The sequence below is a fragment of the Dipteris shenzhenensis genome, chromosome 14, assembly GCF_047967505.1.
Source record: "Dipteris shenzhenensis isolate YYH24624 ecotype China chromosome 14, Dip_SZ_1.0, whole genome shotgun sequence".
Lineage (NCBI taxonomy): Eukaryota > Viridiplantae > Streptophyta > Polypodiopsida > Gleicheniales > Dipteridaceae > Dipteris > Dipteris shenzhenensis.
This window is the reverse complement of record NC_141609.1, coordinates 47,095,656-47,111,181: the sequence shown is the minus strand read 5'-3', so window position 1 is coordinate 47,111,181 and position 15,526 is coordinate 47,095,656.

Sequence of the window (15,526 nt, the reverse complement as noted above, 5' to 3'; positions counted from 1 at the left end):
CTACAACAGATATTGTTGGGTCTAGTTTCTCAGAGAGAAATCTGAAGTCTTTTCCAGATTTCAAGAATTCAAAGCCATGGTTCAAAACCAGACAGGTAGAAAGATCAAAGTCATGAGATCAAATAGAGGAGATGAATACATGTCTTCAGCATTCATGAACTTTTGCAGAAGTCACAACATTCGAAGACAATTCACTTGTGCAAATACTCCTTAGCAGAATGCAAGAGCTGAAAGGAAGAATGGTACTTTACCAAACGGTGCTAGAGCAATGCTCAGAGAGAAGCATCTTCTGAATTAGTATTGAGTAGCAACAATAGCCACTGCAAACTACTTGCTTAATCAGCTTCCTATTGAACCGATTTAGGGTATGACACCTTATGAAGCATTCACTAGACACAACCCACGCATTGGGCATCTCCGCATATTTGGTTGCATAGCATATGCCCACATACATGATGACCATCGCAGAAAATCGAATGCAAGGCCACGCAAATGCATCATGGTTGGCTACAGGAAGAAAGCAAAGCATACAAGCTATATGATCCCATCAACCAAAAGGTCATTATGTCCAAAGATCTAATCTTTGATGAGGAATCAGAATGGAAAACCTCAAATACACAGGAGATAGATGCACCGACTACATAGTCATCTACAAAAAAGGTTGATGAAGAAGAAAGAATTGCTAGAAGCACCCCAAGTAGAACCGCAGCAACTCAAACGGTCTACTAGGGAAAGCAGACCTCAAGCCCAATTGACATATGCTCAAAAAGGCAAAGCAATTCAGGTTGAAACCACCAACAATGCTCTTATGACTACCATCATGGCTACAGAAGAGCTAGTGTACTTCGAAGACACAGTTGACAAGCCAGAATGGTAAACTATTATGAATAAAGAAATGGATGCTTTGTACACAAGAATAATACTTGGGAGTTATGTGACCTTCCACCAGGAAAGAAGACCATAGCAAACAAATGGATACACAAAATGAAGTACAATCTACATGGAAGTATTGAAAGATAGAAAGCCAAACTAGTTGTTGCAAAAGGATTTGCATAGCAGTACGATCAAGACTATGATGAGACTTATGCTCCAGTAGCAAAGATGGATTCCATATGGTTCTTGATATCACTAGCGACACTCAGCAGATGGAATGTGTAGCAGCTCGATGTCAAGAATGCATTTCTTAATGATTATCTAGACAAGTAGTCTACATGCAACAACCAGTAGGTTATGTTGAACCAAGAAATGAGAATTAGGTTTGCCATCTCAAGAAAAGTCTCTATGGCTTAAAGCAAGCACCCAGAACTTGGTACAGTAGAATCGACAAGTATTTTGCTGATTTGGGATACATGAAATCCAATGCAGATCATACTCTCTACTACGAAGTTCAAGGGGAAGACATTACTATTGCACTTTTGTACGTAGATGATCTGATTGTGATCAAAAGCAAGGATAGCTTCTCAAAAAGTTGAAACAAAATTTATCTGCAGAGTTCGACATGAAAGATATTGGACTTATGCACTATTGTCTTGGAATTGAGTTCTAGAGAGATTCAGCTAGCACCTTCATGAGTCAGCTGCAATTTGTTTACAGTCTCTTGAATGCAAGATTGCAGCCACTCCCATGGAACAGTTTGAAACTTACAAAAGATTCAAAAAAGCCTACCATCAATGACAGGTACTATCAGCAACTCATTGGATCTCTTTTATATCTGACTATCACAGGGCCAAATATCTATTATGTAGTAAGCTCACTAGCATAGTTTATGGGGCAAATCCAAAACAGTCTCACTAGAATGCAACCAAAAGAGTCTTGAGATACATCAGAGGTACAAGAGAGTTTGGAATAGAATACAAAGGAAGTCATCCAAGGTTGCAAAAATACTGTGACAGTGACTATGCTAGAGATCATGAGACCAGGAGATTAACACAGGGATATTCAAATTTCCTTGGTCAAGGTGCTATATCATGGTTGTCAAACAAATAGCCAACTGTTTCTTTGTCTTCAACTAAAGCATATAGTGCACTCACTACAGGTGCATGTAAGGCTATATGGCTCAGAAGACTATTGTCAGAAATAGATTACTTTGATTAATCAAAGCCAACAACAATATACTATAATAATCAATCGGCTCAAGAATTGGCCAAGAATCCAGTATATCACTCCAGGACAAAGCACATTGGAGAGCACTTAATTAGAGAAAGAGTGTTACTTGGTGACATCACACTGTAACATTGTGATAACAAAGAGAATGTTGTAGACATCTTTACCAAACTACTCGGTAAAGAGCTTTTTGAGAAACACCGACAAGCTCTTGGTTTGACTCAGAGGAAGGACATTCCCATTAAAGGGGTGTGATGCAATGTAATGTTCAGTCCTTCTTCGATTCCCCAGAATCATCATCTTGAGGGAAGTCCTACTTCATGATGTTGATCTTGAGGGAAGGTGTTGAGAGATCAACTCAACATCATGTGATTACATGTGCATAGCACTAACACATATAGAGTGCTATAAAGGAAAGAGTTAGATGCCCTATACCTAACCCTAAATGGGTTTGTATATATTGTACATTTTAAAATAAATCTAGTGTATAGTTAGTTGTATAGTTAGTCATTTGTGGTGTGCTCTCTATTTGTGCCCTCTCTCCTCATCTCCACTCATGCAGATTTAAGATAGTATGGTCTGCCACTCCCTCCCCCAAGCTAAAATTTAATCTGTGGAAGCTTCTCTTGTGCAAGTACCCTATTCAAGATATGTTGTTCAAGTGGGCAAAAGTTTCCTCTCTTTTCGCTCTCTACAAATTTAAAGTCAAGAATCTGTCAAAAGAATGTAGGATCATGCTAAACCTGGTGCACACAAGATCAGCGGAAGAACTAAGGTGGCTCAAAGCACACTAAATAAGACATGAGAGGGAGATAGCAAATCTATATCTCTTGCAATGTGTGTGTTCAACAATACATGATAGGCCTCTTATATAGAGAGTGCCCTTTGAATAGTCAACACATGTGTGATCCTCTCATCCACATCTCTCCTTGTGGATAACCTCAATCCACATCTCCACATCATGTAGTCCACATCTTAGGGTGGCTACTTTAATTCTTTCCTATACCATACCTTAGCCCTTTAATCTATGTGCTCATGGCACCATATCTCAACACCTCCCCTTGGTGCCATGATCCTTTGGCTACTGCAAGGTGGTCAGATGTGAGTTTACAAATCCATCACCTCCCCTTAGTGCATACATTGCTACTTAAGGTGGTCAAGTGTGGCTTCTACATGTCAATACCTCCCCTGGGTGCTTTCATAGCTACTCTCAGGTGGTCAGGCTTGATTTACAAACATATAGGCAAGGTTGGTAAGGTTTTTGTTTCTCAATACATGTTGTTCCTGTCATTCTGCTCATGGCTTGATGACGATGGCGTTTGCTTCTTTGCTTGACGTAGCTGGTTGCATGATGCTTTGTTCTTCCATGTGCCTTGATGCTTTATGTGTGGATGCCATGCTTTCTGCTATGGTCATCTCATGCACTTGTGCTTTCGGCATGCTTTGTGCGTTCATGCGTTGCTTTTTCATTTGTTGCAAAGGTCTTACCAATTGATTTCTTTCAATATTGGCAGTGTCTAATTGCATACAATGATTCTGATCTGACAGGCGCGTAGAGCTCGGAAAGACGATCACTTTTCCTTTTTGGAGCGTGTCCAAATTTTTCCTGGATTGCAAGTTACGCCTTGTTGAAGGTTTTGTGAAGAAGAGGGCCTTTGATGATGTGTCATAGGCTATTCACATGCAACTTGAAAATTGTGCTTGGCAAGAGTTTACTGTGCTGAGGTAGGCCTATGCCACGTGGCACACTTTTAACTAAACTGAATTAACCCAGAGTTCAAACAAACCTAACTATGATCCAAGTAACTGAACCTAACCCCACTAACTGAACCACCCCTAGCTGTGATTAAGTTTTATCTCTGACACGTGTCAATTGTGGAGACCTTAGGACTTTGTGAAGAGATAATTCAGCAGAGATCTCGTCTGCGATGTAATGAGGACGGCGTCGTGGCTGGTGGAGTTGAGACTTTTCGCAGGAGTGTTTTGTGAAGCTCAGACCTTTCATCCACTCGTCAATGCCTTTCCAACTTATGTGCCCAAGAGAAATCCCTTTGCCAGTTCGTTTCAGCAAAAGGGAGCTGTAGAAGCAGGTAGTCGAAGGTCCCGTCGCTACTGCTATCAGTCCACCTCGCTGGCTGTTGAAGCAGATCGAGGCTCCTTCATTGCTGGGAGCTGTGGAGGGATGGAAACACGAGACTTCGGTTGCTGCTTATGAGCTTGTGTCTACGGAGTCACCAGGTTTTTGTTGGAGTGATGAAGTGCGCCGTCGACAGATCACTGATGGACTGGTGCTTGTAGGAGACTGGGAGCCATTGCTATGAAGCTTTTCTTGGCACTGTGTCATTGAAGAGGCAGGTCGTTTGTGCGAGCCTCGGTGGCTGGAGTGCTTCAGTGGAGCAGCGCAGTTCCTGTGCTAGAGCACAGTTCGCTGATGTTTGGAGGCACCGAAACCGCAGCCCTATTACCACCTTCTCCAATTGGCCACCACTGTGTGAGTTCGTGCTGAGAGTGGACATCCGCATACTCACCGCACTTCTCTATGACAATGGACTCCTGCCCAATTTCTCGAGGCTCATCTGCATCATATGCCTCACATAGGACTTGTAGAGGCCCGAAACTAACGCATCCAAAACTCTATTACGCCTCTTTCTGTGAGCCGTTCAATAATCGCAGCTGCTTGATATCACTGGCAATGGTGGAGGGCTTGCTGTGAGGTCTTCTAGAAGAGGCATTGAATAGGTCTCGTAGTCTGAGCCGCCTTCGTATTGAGCTGAAGTTGTAGAGACTGCTCGTTCAGTTGAGGCTTTGAACTATGGGAGGATTGCTCACTGGGCCGAGCATAGACTAAGATAGAGAGATATAGTCTCTCTAAAACATTCCTAACACTCTCGTTAATCTCTTTCTCCAAGATCTCTCGAGAAGAAGTGGAATGAACGGAATTCTCTCAAAAAGATGGATTTCTCTCGCTCTTTCTCTCAATGAATTCTCACAAGAACTTTCAAGATCTAACACTAATCTTACATTATAAAACTAATCTAGGAATGGGAGCAATCCTAGTGATCTACTAAAGAGCTAAACTAGGAGAGCTAAACCTATGCTCTGATACCATGTCAAAAGAATGTAGGATCATGCTAAACCTGGTGCACACAAGATCAGCGGAAGAACTAAGGTGGCTCAAAGCACACTAAATAAGACATGAGAGGGAGATAGCAAATCTATATCTCTTGCAATGTGTGTGTTCAACAATACATGATAGGCCTCTTATATAGAGAGTGCCCTTTGAATAGTCAACACATGTGTGATCCTCTCATCCACATCTCTCCTTGTGGATAACCTCAATCCACATCTCCACATCATGTAGTCCACATCTTAGGGTGGCTACTTTAATTCTTTCCTATACCATACCTTAGCCCTTTAATCTATGTGCTCATGGCACCATATCTCAACAGAATCATTACCATATTTTTGGGAATGGCCCCATGTTAGATTTCTTTGAACAAGATGAAATCATGAACTAAAATAGCTAACGTTTACCTTGGCATAACCTGGAAGCAAACCTTGCTAGGTGATAGGGCTACACTCAATAATATGTAGCACTCTACTATTGGAACCTCACAACAGCCACTATTATTCATTGCATTTGGACATATTAAATTAAAAAAAAGCTTTCAAATATGCAGGGGTTCTCTTCGAGACTAACTTGAAGCTCATGGATCAACACTAGAGGCAAAAGTCTTATTATGCTTCCATTACACTTCCATATTATCCAAGCACATGTAGCATGCAACAAAATTTTAAAGTCAAAAGAGGCATAATAAGAGTATCAACCATACCCATGTCCTTCTTGTGGGTAGCCTCCTCATCAATGAAGGAACAACGTAGTCTCCTTGTGCTACTTCTTGCTGTCACATCTGGGATTTTTGACATCTCATTTGCAATAGCCTCTACATACACAAGAAGCAACCTTTTCCATCTCAGTAGTAGTTAATATAACTTCTTGTAGAAAGTTTGACAAGCATGCACTAGGCATGCACTCTAGGAAGAGAAGATGTACTCACCGATTAGGTGCAACACCCGAAGCATCAACCTCTTCCATATCATCAATAGGCATAGAAGGTCCTGCACCTGTGCTATCATTGGGCTTCTTGAAAGATGCAATCATAGGATGCACACATTCAGTGATGATCTCTGCATCAACATCAACCCCAAGACAACTACGATGTGTAGACAAGCAAGCATGAAGGATTGAAGTAGTTCCACAACATAATTCTAGCACATATCCATTGAGAGGGCAAAGAAGCTCTAAAAAGAATGCCATGAACTTAGAGACCGGTCTCTCCATGCTTTTACACCATGCTTCTTTGCTTGCTCAATGATAGCATGTAGTACCAATATGTCGGCATTGGAAATGACAAGCCAAGAGGTTTTCCAAAGACTGAAACCTCATTCACACACATACTTGGATTTCCTCCTGTCTTCCCCTTAATATGTATCCCATTTGTCTATCCACCTAAAAAAGCAACAAAACATTGAGACCAAATTAGTTGGTTACTTTTAAGATTACCTGAAGAAAATGAAAACAATCAAATGCAAGTAAGATAAATCTCCACATCCTGGGATATCCACACCACCAACATGTTCAAAATAAATGGCATCCATGGACTGCACCATAAACCTATAAGAGAGTTTGTGTGAGAATAGCGAGTTTTTTTTGGCAACCCACTATTACTTGTTCTACCTATTCCAGTTAGTCCTCTCGCTCCCTCCCTTCCCCCCTCCCCCCTGCCCCCCCTCTCTCTGTCTCTCTCTCTCTCTCTCTCTCTCTCTGTGTCTCCCCCCCTCTCTGTCTCCCCCCCTCTCTCTCTCCCTCTCTCCCCCCCCCCTCTCTCTCTCTCTCTCTCCGTCTCCCCCCCCCCTCTCTCTCTCTCTCTCTGAGTCCCCCCCAGTGTGTGTGTGTGTGAAACTCTCTCTCTCTCTCTCTATGTGTGTGTGTGTGTGCACATGCGTGTGCACGCATGCATATAACTCCCCCCCCCCTCTCTCTCTCTCTCTCTCTCTCTCTTTCTCTCTCTTTGTGTGTGTGTGTGCGCGCTTGCACGTGCATATAACTTCCCCCTCCCCTCTCTCTCTCTCTCTCTCTAAGTCAACCCAAGCTCCCACACCGTGCTGGGATCGCCTCCTCCAGGCCACTATCATCTCCATACTACACCCATCTCACCTAGTCAAATCACCCAGCCTCTAGTCTCATCCTCACACTTTCATGCCACAGTCCTTTCAGTTTTCGTTAGAGCATGGATGAGCTGACCCATCGGAGGCTTGGGAGTACTTTGCTGATGGAGGTCCAAAGTATCAGAGAGTGCAAGAGGGAGCTGTTATGCTTCGCACAAGAGCAGACGCGCTTCACCTAGGAGTAGGCACGTCTCATCCAGGAGTAGTATCAGGCTATTCAAGACCAAGCTGATCTTATTCAGGGGCTTGGACAGGAGATCTCATAGCTCCGACAGAAGGTCACTGCTATATGTACAGTCCTAGGGAGCACCACAGTTGTGGAGGAACAGATTGTGAGCATGCAATCTGCCATCGACAAGACATCTAGATGGATCGACGTAGCCAAACGGGAGCATGCAAGGGTAACCATTTTGGCTACCCTCCTGTAGCAGCAAAGAGCCAGTAAGGCTCTCAACATCAGAGTACGTGGGATTCCCCACACTAAGGCTACATCGATGGCAAATGCGACAGCCTTCATGACCACTACCCTAGGGGCGACTGAGCACATGATTGAGAGAGCATGGAGAGTAGGGAGGGACCCCAACCGAGAGTAGCCCCTTATCATATAGTTCCATGATGCCCAGGCACGACTTTGACTTTACATCATAGGTCAACCTTATGAGACCAGCCAATGATGTCCATGGATCAAGACCTCACTCTACTATAGGTTGAGGAGAGGCGTTTTCTATTGCAATAGTGGGATCACAAGCCCACAAGGAGGGGAAGTGGGTAGTAGTATGAGATGGACGACTCCTTACAGGCCCTCGTCGGGCACCCACCTCTCCTCTCGCATAGGGAGGCAGGGTCTATGAGACTCAGACATCTGAGACCCTATCCTGTACCATCTGGAACTATATGGTCAGAACCAAGGAACTTCTCAGAATCCTATATAGGTCACGACATACTCTTTTATATAGAGACACATAAGAGTCCAGAGTGCCCACTACCAATAGTCAGCGGTCAGGTATACATGGGAGTCTGCCTATAGAGATGATACGAGGGATATAGGAGGGGTCTGAGGGTCAAGAGGAGTCGCAGTCCTTTATAGATCTACACTTTTGGGGGCCATCTCAATGGAGCAGAGAGACCCATACTCCAAGTTTCTCTCGATCTAGATTCAACACATGGATAGTTAGGATCTGTTTATTGCAGTTTGCTGCTTCTCCCCCAAGACCTCCCTCTTTGCCAGAGATATTTGAGGGGAGGATGAGACATCCCCATTTGCTGCTCTTTATCAATCCCTTGTTGACTTCTCTAGCCCTCGGAGATGTCCTCCTAGTTGGGGAGTTCAATGCGAGGATAGGTTAGCGCTTCATCACACACCACTCCTCGACTTCAGGGATGATTCCACCCTACTACCAAATATTGACCTTGAGGAGGCAGGTATGCTACGAGTTTCAGATGACAGACGAGGACCGTTCACATCTTATGGGTAGGCCCTATTAGACCTCGGTAGGATGCATGATCTCATTATCTATAATGGTCTTGACAGATGGCTCGCATCAGGTGACTTCATGTGCTTTCCACATGGGGGAGGCTTCAGTGTTGTGGACTACATCATGGGATCCCCTACCTTCACATCCTGCATCCACCGACTTTACTGTAGCACCTCTCCCTCCAGGGGCTAATCATACCTTTTTTTTAAAAAGCATTTCTACCCCCCGCCGCATAACACTTTCTACCTCGTTGAGTTCTTACTCCACCTACCATGATATATGCTTTGATCAAGATCACTCACCTACTTACTCTGACCGTCTGTACATACTTCTCGCATACATTGACTTTATACCCCTATTAAAGGATCGTGCTGCCCTAGTCACTCACTCACTACACGAGGCTGCTCTTCACACCTTCCCCCACACCACCCGCCCACCACCACTTAGGACCGTACCTTGCAATAGTTGGTACGATGATAAGTGTAAGGCTTTATGCTATCAGCTCAGATTTGAAACAAAAAACAGCCTTTCGAGCGAACCAAAGATGCTATGCGAGTATCGTCGATTGGTATGCAAGAAGAAACTTGACTTTGTGCACCAAAATGAGGAGGAGCTACTAAACATTCTGTTCAGTAACAACTCTAAGGACTTCTTGCGGAGATTTCTAGAGAGACGGTCCCCCTCACTACTCACTGACACTCAGCTGTGGTCTAATTCTGTACACATGCTCTGAGAGTGCTCTCAACGGAAGCAAGAATGGAAGAAGGAGAGAGAGAGACAGAGAGCCACACAAGTTTTGGTGGGTGTAGAACCACCCTAATCTTCTTGCTTCATTCATTTATATATGTGTTTGAGTATTGTACATAACCGGGGTTAAGGCACAGTGACCTTTAACCCCCACAACCTCCCACTTAAAGGACAATGTGCCTTTAAGGGAGAATAACTAGTGAGCATACTATCAGATGCCCATCAATACACGACAATACTCAAACCGCTGACTAGGTAGACTCTTTGTCAGCATATCTGCAGGGTTATCATTTGTATGAACCTTGACAAGCTCTATGCGCTTGTCCTCAAGTACCTCCCTGATGAAATGGTACCTGACCTCAATGTGTTTGGTCTTTGCATGAAAGACTGGATTCCGTGCTAGCTGAATAGCACTCATGGAATCACTATGCAATGTCGGTACACCTATATGAATCCCCAAATATCCCACTAGCCGATCAAGCCATATAACCTCCTTGCAACCCTCTGTGGTTGCAACATACTCAGCCTCTGTGGTAGACAAAGCAACACACTTCTGTGCGCGAGACATCTACGACACTGCACCACCTGCAAAGGTGAACACATAACCAGAAGTGGATCTCCTACTATCCACATGCCCTGCATAGTCTGAATCTGTGTACCCAGGTACACGCATGTCTCCTTTACCAAAGCAAATGCACATCTCCTTGGTACCCTTCATGTACCTCATGATGCACTTAATTGCCTCCCAATGCCTCTTTCCTGGATTAGCCATATACCGGCTAACAACTCCCACTGCAAATGCAATGTCTGGTCTAGTAGCTATCATAGCATACATAAGACTCCCAACTGCTGATGCATAAGGAACCTTGGCCATCATGGCCCTCTCCTCATCTGATTTGGGACTATCTGTATGACTCAGTTTCACATATGGAGGCAATGGAGTACTCACTGCCTTCCCCCCCTCCATATTGAAACGCTGTAATACTTTTGTAACATACTCTTTTTGTGAAAGCCAAAGGAGTTTCCTACTCCGATCACGCGTGATGCACATACCAAGAATATGACCTGCAAGTCCCAAATCCTTCATATCAAAGGCCTCATGCAACTTGGCCTTTAATGCATCGAGCTCATAAGTGTTCTTGCTAGCCAATAGCATATCATCCACATATAGTGCCAGGATTATCAGCCTGCTACTATCCTTAGCTCTTTTAGTGTAGAGGCAGTGATCAATTTCACTCCTTCTAAAACCTTGGGACCGAATGAAAGCATCAAACTTCTGATACCATTCTCTAGGTGCTTGCTTAAGACCATAGAGACTCTTCTTCAGTTTGCAAACTAAATGCTCTTTGCCCTTTTCTTCAAAGCCTTCCGGCTGCACCATGTAAATTTCCTCATGCAAATCCCCATGCAAGAAAGCTGTCTTGACATCCATTTGCATAAGCTCCATATCCTCTGATGCCACTAGTCCAAGCATGCATCTAAGTGTGGTCATCTTCACAACCGGAGAGAATATCTCATCAAAGTCCACACCCTTCTCTTGCTTGAACCCTTTAGCAACCAAACGGGCCTTGTACCTAGGCACATCATCACCTGTGACCTTCATTTTGTAGACCCATTTACATGGCAATGCTTTCTTTCCATGTGGCAAAGAAACCAAGTCCCAAGTCTTATTCTTCATAAGTGAACTCATCTCTGATTGCATAGCATACTCCCACTTGCATTGATCCTCATGCATCATAGCCTCTTTGTAGCAAGAAGGCTCCCCGCAATTAGTAAGCATCACATAGTCTACCCCTGGAACAAACCTATCAGGTGGTCTAGACACTCTAGATGATCTTCTCAAGGGCATTTCAGCTTGCTGTCCCATTTGCATATCAGCCACATTTGGCTCATCATTTCCACCAATAGATGATCCATCATCTACCCTTGATTGTATACCTGTGGGAGTACTTGGTGGTTCCATTTCTTGCACATTTGGTGCATGGACAGCTTGCTGTCTATCAACATATGCAGGTGGATTCACATCCTGGAAAGTAATTCTCCTCATTTCCACATCCCTCATGGGTGCCTTATGCATCTTCTTCTCATTGAAGACCACATCATGGCTGCGTATGATCTTCTTTGCTTCTGGATCCCAGAGACGATAGCCCATCTCTCCACTTTCACCATAACCCAGAAAGATGCATTTCCTAGACTTAGGATCTAGCTTCTTTCGAAGCTCTTTTGGCACATGTGCATATGCCTCACACCCAAATATACGCAAATGAGAGTAAGAGGGCTTCTTGCCACTCCATGCCTCTTCAGGAATACCACCATCCAAACTCTTACTAGGTGATCTATTGATCACATGCACTGCAGTCTTCATTGCCTCAGCCCAAAAACCACCAGAAAGACTTGCATTGGAAAGCATGTATTGCAACCTTTCTTGAATGGTACGGTTCATCTTTTCTGCAACTGGATTTTGCTCTGGAGTACGAGGGGATGTGAGCTCCCTCTTAATCCCACGTGTATCACAGAAATGCTGAAAGTCATGAGAGAGATACTCTCCACCATTATCAGTCCGTAGGCATTTAAGCGTTCTACCTGACTGATTCTCAACCAAGGCCAGCCATTTCTGAAATACCTGGAACACATCACTCTTCCGAGCTATAGCATAAGCCCACGCTTTCCTAGTTGCATCATCAATGAATGTCACATAGTATTCAGCCCCACCTAATGACCGTGTAGGCATGGGACCACATACGTCTGAATGCACCAAATCAAGCTTTTCAAACTCTTTCTTTCCCCTTCTTTTATGGGCTGATTTAGTCTGCTTCCCATAGAGACAATGCTCACAAAATTCAAAATCAGAGAAACTCAAATGCGGTACATAACCCAAACGACATAATAGTTTCATTCCATTCTGGCTCATGTGCCCCAACCTGCAATTCCACAAAGAAGTGCTTGGCTGCTCGGTTATTGCAACAACATGATCAAATACCCCTGATACATGTAAGGGATACAAAGTCCCACACTTGGCACCCCTAGCCAAAAGCATAGAGCCCTTCTGAATTTTCCAACTCTGAAAGCCAAAAGTGGTGTGAAAACTAGCATCATCTAGCTGACCCACTGAAATAAGACTCTTGGTCAGCTTAGGCACATGTCTCACATGTTTCAAAACAAATGCAAACCCATTTGTAAAAGAAAACTTTATGTCACCTGCTCCCACTATGTCACATGCATAGTCATTTCCAAGATGCACACAACCTGTCTTTCCACTGTCATAAGTGGAGAACCATTCCCTACAGGGAGTAACATGGAATGAAGCACCAGAATCCAAAATCCAATCCTGGGAATATGCATCATCTGAAGTGGTAAGCAACTCTGCATATAAACTAGACATGAAGTGAATGCCATTGTCACCATCATGTGTGACTGCATTGATCTCCTCGATCTTCACTTTTCCTTTGTCCTCCCTTGGACTCTCTTCCTTTTGATTTGCACCCCAATCTGCATTCTTTTTCTTATCCTTTTGCTCTCTTTTCAGCTTGTAGCAATACTTTTTCATATGGCCCTTCTTGCCACAATGGTAACACTCAATGTTCCGTGCCCTGGATTTGCTACGAGACTTCCCTCTTTCTTGGGACTTCCCCCTGAACTGTGATATGCCCCTTAGCACATTTAAGGCTGCATCCTGCTTGTTGCCATCCATAGACTTCTCTAATCTCCTCGACCAACAAGCTACCCACAACATCATCAAATTTCAATACTCCACCAGGTGCAGAGTTACTGACAGCTGTATGAAAGGTATCCCATGAGGATGGCAATGAACATAAGAGAAATATTGCCTTAGTCTCCGCATCAAAATTCATTTTCTGAGCCTGAAGCTGGCTAAAAATAATATTGAATTCATTCAATGGAGACCCCTTCCTTCATCTGCAGCCTCTTCATGAGGTAAACTTTATTAGAGGCAGTTTCCTTCTCATAAGTGGCACACAGTTTCTTCCACAAATCTTCAGTAGTCTGCTCATTTACTACTGTGAAATAAACTGACTCTGCAAGATGAAGTCTAATAGTAGACTTTGCTAATGCATCCAACTCATTCCAATCATCCTCAGACATATTTGCAGGCTTAGCTTCAATCCCTGCCAAGGGTTTAATCTGCTTCTTTTGAATAAGCACATCCCTTATTTGTTCTTTCCACAAAGAAAAGTTTGTCCCATCAAACTTTTTAATGCTGAAAAACTCCTTTTCAGGCATGGAAGAGGATGCCATGATGCAAATGAAACAAAATCCCAAATGCTAGTCCCTGCAAGAGAGAATCACACCAAATACCAGATGCACCCAAATGTGTATGCCACAATAGACTGAAATATCACAAAAAACTCAAAGCTCAAAGCATCAAAAGATGCATCTGACTCATGTGCATATACTATGCATCCATATGAGCAAATCTGGCCCAAAAGAAAATGCCAATAAGTGCCAAATGACTCAAGCATAAACACCGTCCACTGGCATATGCATCAATTATATCTCATCCAAGAGAGCATAGCACTATGAGTGCATCACCAACAATGTGTCAAAGCTGTCCCTCAGCATAAAATAGCATCCATGTGCAAAGCGTCCATAAAAAATAGCATCCCACAAGGAAATTTGGGCCTATCAGCGCATCCACCAATAAGGACCGCAATGCATTCAAATGGCCTATAAATCATCCACTGCAACCCAATGCATACCACGAATGAGCGCCCACTGCTCAAACTGCAACCAGAGTGATCTGCATAAGGTATGCTCAAGAAATCATAGTCCCACGGTAATGAGCGCTACTGAAAATAGAACCTGAGATGCCTCAAAACATGGGCGCCATTGCATAATCGGACTCAGCAAGAAAATCTGCAAATATCTCTCTTCTGCCAGAACTCCAAAATCCCAACCGATGAGTGAGAAATGGGAGTCAACACTTATCCACTGCCATGTGGCATAAATCTAAGGTTTCAAAACCTTAGTATGAAAAATGCATAACAGAGAGACGAAATTGAATACACAGAGATTTATAACTCTGAAAATCCTCCACCGAATCACGCAAGAACTGATAAGTAGGGGTTTTTGGGCGTCCGGAACGCAATGGGATAGACGGTTTTGGAAACCGTGGTCTCAATCACTGGGTCCAACACACGGACTGAAAAACGTTTTTTGAAACAGAGGTGTTTGTAAACTCCACCGGAGTGCGAATGATGAGTAACGTAGAAGTTTTAGGACCTCTTGAGTCCACCAGAACTGACAGATCTGCAAATGGTTGCTCCAAACTTGAGTTCCAACACCCGGGCAAAAAACGCAGGAACTGACACAGTGACTCAAAAATCCAATGAAATGATCCCAGATTCAGGAATGAAGGTGTTTTCAAGCTCCTGAAGTAATGTGGACACCAAAAGCAAGCAATAGTTGCCTCTACAAGTCAATACGGAGTCTCTGTCATCGAACGGAACAGGGAAAAGCTCAAAAAACGACTTTTTCTTTCAAACCACTTAATAGGCTCTCAAAACCACTTCGCAAAGCCAAAGTGACTTTTCCAAAGGTTCCTCCAAGGTCTCTGCACACTCGAATGCAAGTAAAGTCACCCACAAAGCTTCCCACAGAGCTTCTCCTTCCTCCCACAGAGCTGCTGGGCTTCCAAGCATTCATGTACGCTCAGCTAGATCACCCGGGCTCTGATACCAGTTGAGAGTGCTCTCAACGGAAGCAAGAATGGAAGAAGGAGAGAGAGAGACAGAGAGCCACACAAGTTTTGGTGGGTGCAGAACCACCCTAATCTTCTTGCTTCATTCATTTATATATGTGTTTGAGTATTGTACATAACCGGGGTTAAGGCACAGTGACCTTTAACCCCCACATGCTCTATGATATCAGCCAGCCCCTAACCTATCACATATGCCATGCCCCACATCTTGCACCCGCTTCACTAGGGGGGGTAAAGGATTCCATAATGAAACTTC